The 6,886-nt window shown below is 46.8% G+C and overlaps 1 long non-coding RNA gene across 1 annotated transcript; it reads left to right on the forward strand.

Moving 5' to 3' along the window:
• Window positions 1–478: 478 nt before the first annotated feature.
• Window positions 479–2,462, forward strand: LOC130152609 (uncharacterized). Its single transcript, XR_008823016.1, has 2 exons — window positions 479–1,234; window positions 1,332–2,462. It is a non-coding gene; the product is annotated as an uncharacterized LOC130152609 (long non-coding RNA).
• Window positions 2,463–6,886: the final 4,424 nt, after the last annotated feature.

The raw sequence follows: 6,886 nt of genomic DNA on the forward strand, positions 1-6,886 counted from the left end.
AGAACATACATCTTTTATATTTGATCTCTGCACTGGCGAGTTATCTGACTGATGGTTAATCTCAACTTGTAATAGGATTTGCCTACACTCCTCCAAGAGTGAGATATTGGTCTTCTATAAAACGGCAGCTCGGGGGAAGCATGCCTGGGGGAAAGGTGGGAGAGTTAATTCCTATTTTTTTTTGCTTCTTGTTTTCCTAGATTGGATCCACTGCTGCGTGCCTCTGTGGGGAACAACGGGGTCATCAACCTGAGGAGCTTGGCTGCCAGAGGGGATGGCAGCTGCCAGCTCTGCGGTCATCCCTACATGCCAGCAGGATGAGGAGCTGGCTGCCTGCAGCCAGCACGGGGCCAGTTGGGCTCAGCACCCAGCTGGGTCTGTGGGTGCTCTGCACCCATCCTGAGCATGGGGCTGAGCTCTGGCTGGCCAGCCTCATACTTCGCTTTCTGCCTTAGTTTGTACACACCAGAGTGTTGACTTGGAGACTGTTTCTAGTTTGGGGGGGGGGGTGGGGGGGGTGCGGTTTGAGCCTGTACCTACTTCATCAAGGACCGTACTATCAGTCATTGCCAATGTTGCACCCTTAGGACAAGCCTCTGATTTCCAAAACGATGTGCCTGCTCTGTGTCCTAGTCTGCTTGCTGTCGGTCCACCAGCCATCCTGCTGCATGTTTTCTGCTTAGCCCCCTTGTGCGAGTTCAAACGGGCTCTTTCAGAGGTACAGTAGGAACAGCCAGGGGACCACGTTCTGTGAGGAGTGCACAGAGCATCCCATTTTCACCTGCCCTAAAGTGGGAAAATGTGTCCACTGACCCCTCAGAGGAAGACAAGGCTCCTGGCACTGGCAGGTGGCACAGCTTGGTCTTGGAAGAGCAAGCAGAAGAGGGAGCTGAAAAGCAGTGGGTGCACTCCTGAGCTCCTCCCAGCACACCCAGAGAGGGGCAAGAGCATTACAAAATCATGGCGACCATAAAAACTCAGTGCTTCTGATCATATGGCAATTTGCATTTACACTTTAATTGCTACGGACACATAGTGCTCCACCCACGTTTGCAAGTGAAGGACTACAAAAAGAAGCCGTGAACATGGTGTGTTCCCAATAAAAAGCTCACTCACGTGAGCAAAACCTCCTTGTCATGCAACAACAGCAAATAAGGACAGCAAAGCTCACAGGTGGCACTGGAGAACGCCCTGGAATGACGCCGTGTTTTCTAGTTGATGGGAGTTTGCGATAGTATTAATTGCACAGTTTAGAAGGTTTGTCCAAGTTTTTAACAGCATAATACCATGCCAGCATGAAATTTGAGATCTCTTGCTCTTTTCTTGTGCAGGTCAGCAAGTAACTTCTGATGTGTTAGACAAGAGCCAGAGAGTGCCAGTAACAGAGCAGTGACGTCTGTGCCCCGTCCCACTTCTCCTGAAGTGCTCCCTGCTTTGGTCAAAGGGTAAGGTGCCAGGCGTGGCTGGGCTTAGGTCCTGACTTGCTGTTGTGGCAGTTCCCCGGGGCTGGATGCCTGTTGTACATTAACTAACCTGTACTATAGAAGAAAGGTCATGTATGCAACCTGGAGAAAAAAAACACCAAAAAAACACCGAGTCATCTGTGCTACATGTTTCAGACCTGAGCTGACCCAGGTTTCCATGGAATTGTGCTTCTGTACTGGGCAGTCACCCCACGGTGTGAAATGTTGGTACAAACGATGTCATTGTGCTACATGCAGGAGATATATTGGCAAGATCCACGTTACAAGGCCTGGTTCTGGCCATCATCTGATCCTTTCTGAACATACTGTCAAGGCAGTTGATCTCAATTCTAGTGCTGTGCCTTTTGGGTTTGCTTTGGTGCAGTATGACATTCAGGATTCCTTTACAGGCAACTGTGCAGAGCAGGAAAAATCTACGTGAAATGCTGCCTACTGGAGTCACCATCTGGCCAATATTCATCTTGTTTAGTGAAATACCAAGGTATCCATAGAACGCAGGTGTTAATGCAGATCATAAGGCACAAGTGACCACAGTAATAAACCAACATGCAATGAAATGTAATTAACGCACCTGGTGCTTGGGTTTGAAAAGAATTTCAGTGCCTTTTTATTTTCCCTGCACACTGATATGCATTTTAATAGTTGGAACTTCAATCATCACTTCTCAACCAACCCTTTAATCATATTAATTCCCTTAAAAAGTGAACTATAATGTTTGCTAGTAAATAGTATTTCATAATTTAATTGGGAGGAGAGAAAAAAGTGGAAGCACACATGAAACTGTGTGCTGCTTAGTAGCATTTTTGTGGCATGAAAAAGGCTATTGTCCTGTTTCTGTTAGTCTGGTTCTGCTGCTGGCAAAGGTTTGTTTTCAGTCGTGTAATCCTTGTTGATACGTTCCGAGTGCTTTTGAACCAGCTGGAACAAGTGAAAAGATCCCAGGCAAGAAAATAAATGATTAAGCTTTCTATCACTGGATTTCACAGTGTGTTTGTCACCTCACCTCTGACCTGCATCAGTAACGAATGCATTTTTGTAAGGTTAAAACCCCCCAGGACAATATTTGTTCCAAGCAGACCAAAAAAACCCAACCCAACACAGGAAATGTAAATTTTCTGTGTGTGTTTGTGGGTTCCATAAAATCACATTATTTTCAAATGTCCTTTCAGAGCAGAGATCTCACCTGATCTTGTTAGTCAGCTGGCAAATTCTGAGCAGACAGGGCATGTGTGGGGGAAAGGGAGAGGTCAAAAAGTCAAAGACAAGGGTCATGGGTAATTTGTATTTTTACATGGGTATTTCTCAAGGGTGGTCTGAAGGGTGTGAGGAGCATAAATCTACACAGGGATACTCATATGCTGACGGAGAGGGACAGTCCCATCAAGTGACTTCCCAGTCTGGTGCTGTTTAATAGGGTTTCAGAGCATGTTTAGCTCCCCAGAGAGACATCTGCTGCTGACACGTGGACTGCTCAATCGTCTTCCTCAGACTCAAGAGGGGTGCAGATTGCTCTGTGCTTTGCCACCAGTGGTCAATGCCAAGCCACCGTTAATGAGCTGCCAGCAAGCCGGGGCCACGGGCAAGGGGCAAGCACCAGTGGCCAGGCACAGAGGGGCTACACCACCACCTTTATGGGCACCAGCTGCATTTTCAAGTTCAGCAACAGAGCATCTCTGTAAAGCTGACTTTGGCTCCTAGTTGGCAAGGATGGGCTGACAAAGGTAACTGCCAAGTGACAAAATACCCTGCATCACACAGCTGAGGGTGCATCAAGAACCTCTGCAGCATCCCCATCTTCCAGGAGCCAAAGGAAACCAGGAGAGGGACAGTCCATGTTGCTGCGTGCTGCTGCATTTTATTGTGTTCAGCCACAGGCAAAGAAATTAAGGAATCCCTGCTGATCCCGGTTTCTCTTACCGGTCTCCTTGCAACACTGGTTTCTTGGCAAGCCCTGAGAGGAGGGCACAGTCAGCAGTGGGTTAGGAGCATGGGCAGTGATAATGAGTGTGGATGTCCACCAGGCTGAGCAGGGCTGGATAAGGGCTGACAGGGATGTTCCCTCCCGTCCTTGTCTGTCCCAGCATCCCTGCAACCCCTTCAATGACCTCGCTCCATTTTAGGAGAGAAACAGCTTAGGGCCATCCTTGATACTTCCTGACCCCTCTTACAGCCACCGTATTCTACTAACAGGTCTCCTCAGGCACCTGACTTTCTTCTGAAATTAGTAACCTCGTAACAGTACCAGCAGCAGACAAGACACATGCAACCCAAGCCTCACTGGGAGAACTGGGTGCTGCAAGCGGTACTAAGCCAGCTCTCCTGAACTCCAGTACTCATAACAACTAAGACAAAACCACCAATCTAATTTTTTTATTTCTTGACCTAAGTCAGCTTTTGAACCCAGGCCAACAGAGGTGAAAGGTTAATGTATTAAGATGTCTGCTCTTCAATTAATCCCTAAATCCTGGGCAGATTTACAAACTACTGGAAGATTTTAAATCGCACCTGATTTACGAGATGCCCTTTTTAAGTTCAGATTGCCTTTACAGATGGTCACCATACAGGGCAATAAGGATAATTACTATACAGATTTAATGTCAGGATGGAAATTTTAATATCCAAAATAATGTACACCTGTCTGTCCTGACACCGTGGCCCAGTTGAGCATCTGAAATGTTAAACCCTGATATCACTTTATTTCCTATGGGCCTCAGAGAAGAAATCAGTTGTATTGAGGACCGGTTACGAGCCTGACAAACCGAGGCGAAGAGATCCTTCCGCTGATGCAGCAATGCAGACAACTGGTTGAAAATAAACCAAGATACTGCTAGGCATCAAGCATTTCTTTCAGATACTACTGCACAAATATACCCTTGGGAGGAAGTTCACGGTCTCTAAAGGAAGACCCTGACACTGGCGAGCCGTGAGGGTGTGTGGAAGGGTGTCAGAAAGTATGGGAGCAGGAAGGCTAGCCTACTTGCAAGTGGGCTTTCTGTGTTGGTTAGAAAGGAAAACTGGAGCCTTAGATACACAGATCTTTTTAACTGCATTTTAGTGCATTTAAGAGTCCTCTGGTGCCCTGAGAAGCCTGCTGAAGTCTCCGCTTCTGTCAGGCAGAGCATAACTAACAGTCAGGCCCAACAGTCCATGGAAAGCCAGAGTGCCATCACCACAAACACTGAAGAAAAGGCCGGGGAAGCTGCTCTTTCCCAGGGTAAGTACTCGATCCGCTCAGCTATCAGAGAGGGCTGGTTTGTAGGCTGAAGGCTGACGCCCCAGTCAGTAACATGAACTCATGCGCTCCATGTTACCCTGTGACAGAGAGTGCCACTTCCCAATGACAGGCTCCATCACCAAGAGTTTTTGCTGGTACAAAGCCATTCACCTGGCTGTCAGACAACGGACACGAATCACGCCCGGCACTCACGACTCATGATTGCTCACTAGGCTGAGCCTCCCCAGGTATTTTAAGCTTGATACCAAACAGAGGCAGTAATTTTCAGCAGCTTCCCACCCAAGTGGGTTTAAACCGGCAACACAGAAGGGAAAAGTCTGTGTGCAGCCCCAGCCCACGGCTCCTCAAGCAACTGTGCACTGGTACGGAGGAGACCAGTCCCAAAAGATGCAGGACAAGCTTCGCTCACGTTGCCTTTGCAGACATCTATCGGCTCAGTCGTTATCCTTGAATATGCTCTTTGTTTAAAAAGTGTAATGCCTAGAAACGACTTTAATCTATCACAATTTGAAAAAAAGGAATACCGCATCCCTACTTTTTTCTCAGCAGATCCAGTCCTTTATGCAGAAATACTGTATTACAGGTATTTGGAAGAGAGGGTGAGGAATGGGAAGGAGAAATTGCCAGTATCCCGGCACCATCAATTGCCATCAGCTCTGCTCTGGGAATAGCGTGTAGCTGTTAATTGCTGCTGCAGATCCAGCAGATGGTGCGTAAGACATTGCATTTAATGGAGCCCCTCAAAAAGAGTGGCATCTGTTTGTTTAATTTCTTGGCAACAGAACGGCAGATTTAAAAAACAAACAAACCAAATTGGACATTTAGCTACGGATGTCCCCCTAACAGATTATAAATGTTTTAAGATAAATAGGTCAAATGAAGGAAAATATCAATTGACACATCTGAGAAGTAAGCCAAAATTTTAGACATGGGCTCTTTTAAAGATTAGATTTTCAACATACGGCAAGGAAACTCCTTAAAGAGGCTTTTAAATTAAACATTGATACTATCCTTTTGACTATGAATTTGTCTAAGTGTTTGCAGAACTGTTACAAACACCAATTCAGAAACTAATCCATTCTGCCTGTCTCTCTCTCTCTCACACACACCCTGAGGTTAAAATATGATCTGTAGATTTAGACACTTCACTTTTACCATGTGCACCTCCTACATTTAAAAACAGCAACAGAAAACAAGAAAGCATCTGCAGTCCCTCTCTTTAACAGCTGGGACAAGCAACTCTGAGGAGCTATTGCTATGGCTATTGCTGCCATAGCTCCAACATTAACACAACTCCCCATATTCCTGGAAATTCTTCGTAGCAGAAATTGCCTTAGCAGAATGTGCTATGGATCCATCTGTAGTAGGGCATTATATTGTCTTTTGCGATGGTCAAACGTAGATGCTTTGCACAAGGATGTAAATGCCCTCTTGATTTTTACTGTATACGCAGTGCTGCAGCATGAGAAATCCTTCCTAGCGCCGCTCGGTGAGCACAGAGCCTCCCAAAGCGCGGGGTTGGATGACTTTATGAATATTTCCTCCCTGTGTACTTTTTTTGGGAAGTCTTCTGCACCATTTGCCAGATTTTAGGCATGCTTTGTATTTTCCCTGTTTAAAGCAGAGTTTGGATAGGATGCTCAAGCTGAAAAACAGCCCAAGTGGCTGTTTCCAGCTGCTGATCCAAAAAAGCGCTGCTGCTCACTTTTTCCTACCAGCTAACTCCCATGTTCATGGCTGCAGGCTAGACAGAGTCTGTCCGTCCGTGCCAGAAAATTTTTCCCTTGGACTTTGTGCTGAATCACAGCTGCTGCAAGGCTGCGCCACCCGGGCACGTGTCTGCTTGGCCGTGTTGGGACCACGTGCTGGCAGGAGCCACGGGCAGCAGCCCCCAGCCCCCAGCTGCCGACATTGCTGTGTAGCTCAAGTGTGTCCACTCCGGTGTGTTTACGCTGACGGCTGTACGTTGGCTGAAGTTATGTTGTGGGGTGCTTTTCAGGAGTCGATTTCATTTCAGGCAGTAGAGATGCACATGTTCACCCCACATCAGGTCTGGGCATAGATGTGCAGAAGTCTGTGTATCCCTCAGAAGAGCTTTCTCAGGCAAATGCTACTTGACTTCCACTGCAATTTCTCCAGGTGAAAAAGCCCAGTGAAAAGATTTAGT

The sequence above is a fragment of the Falco biarmicus genome, chromosome 1, assembly GCF_023638135.1.
Source record: "Falco biarmicus isolate bFalBia1 chromosome 1, bFalBia1.pri, whole genome shotgun sequence".
Lineage (NCBI taxonomy): Eukaryota > Metazoa > Chordata > Aves > Falconiformes > Falconidae > Falco > Falco biarmicus.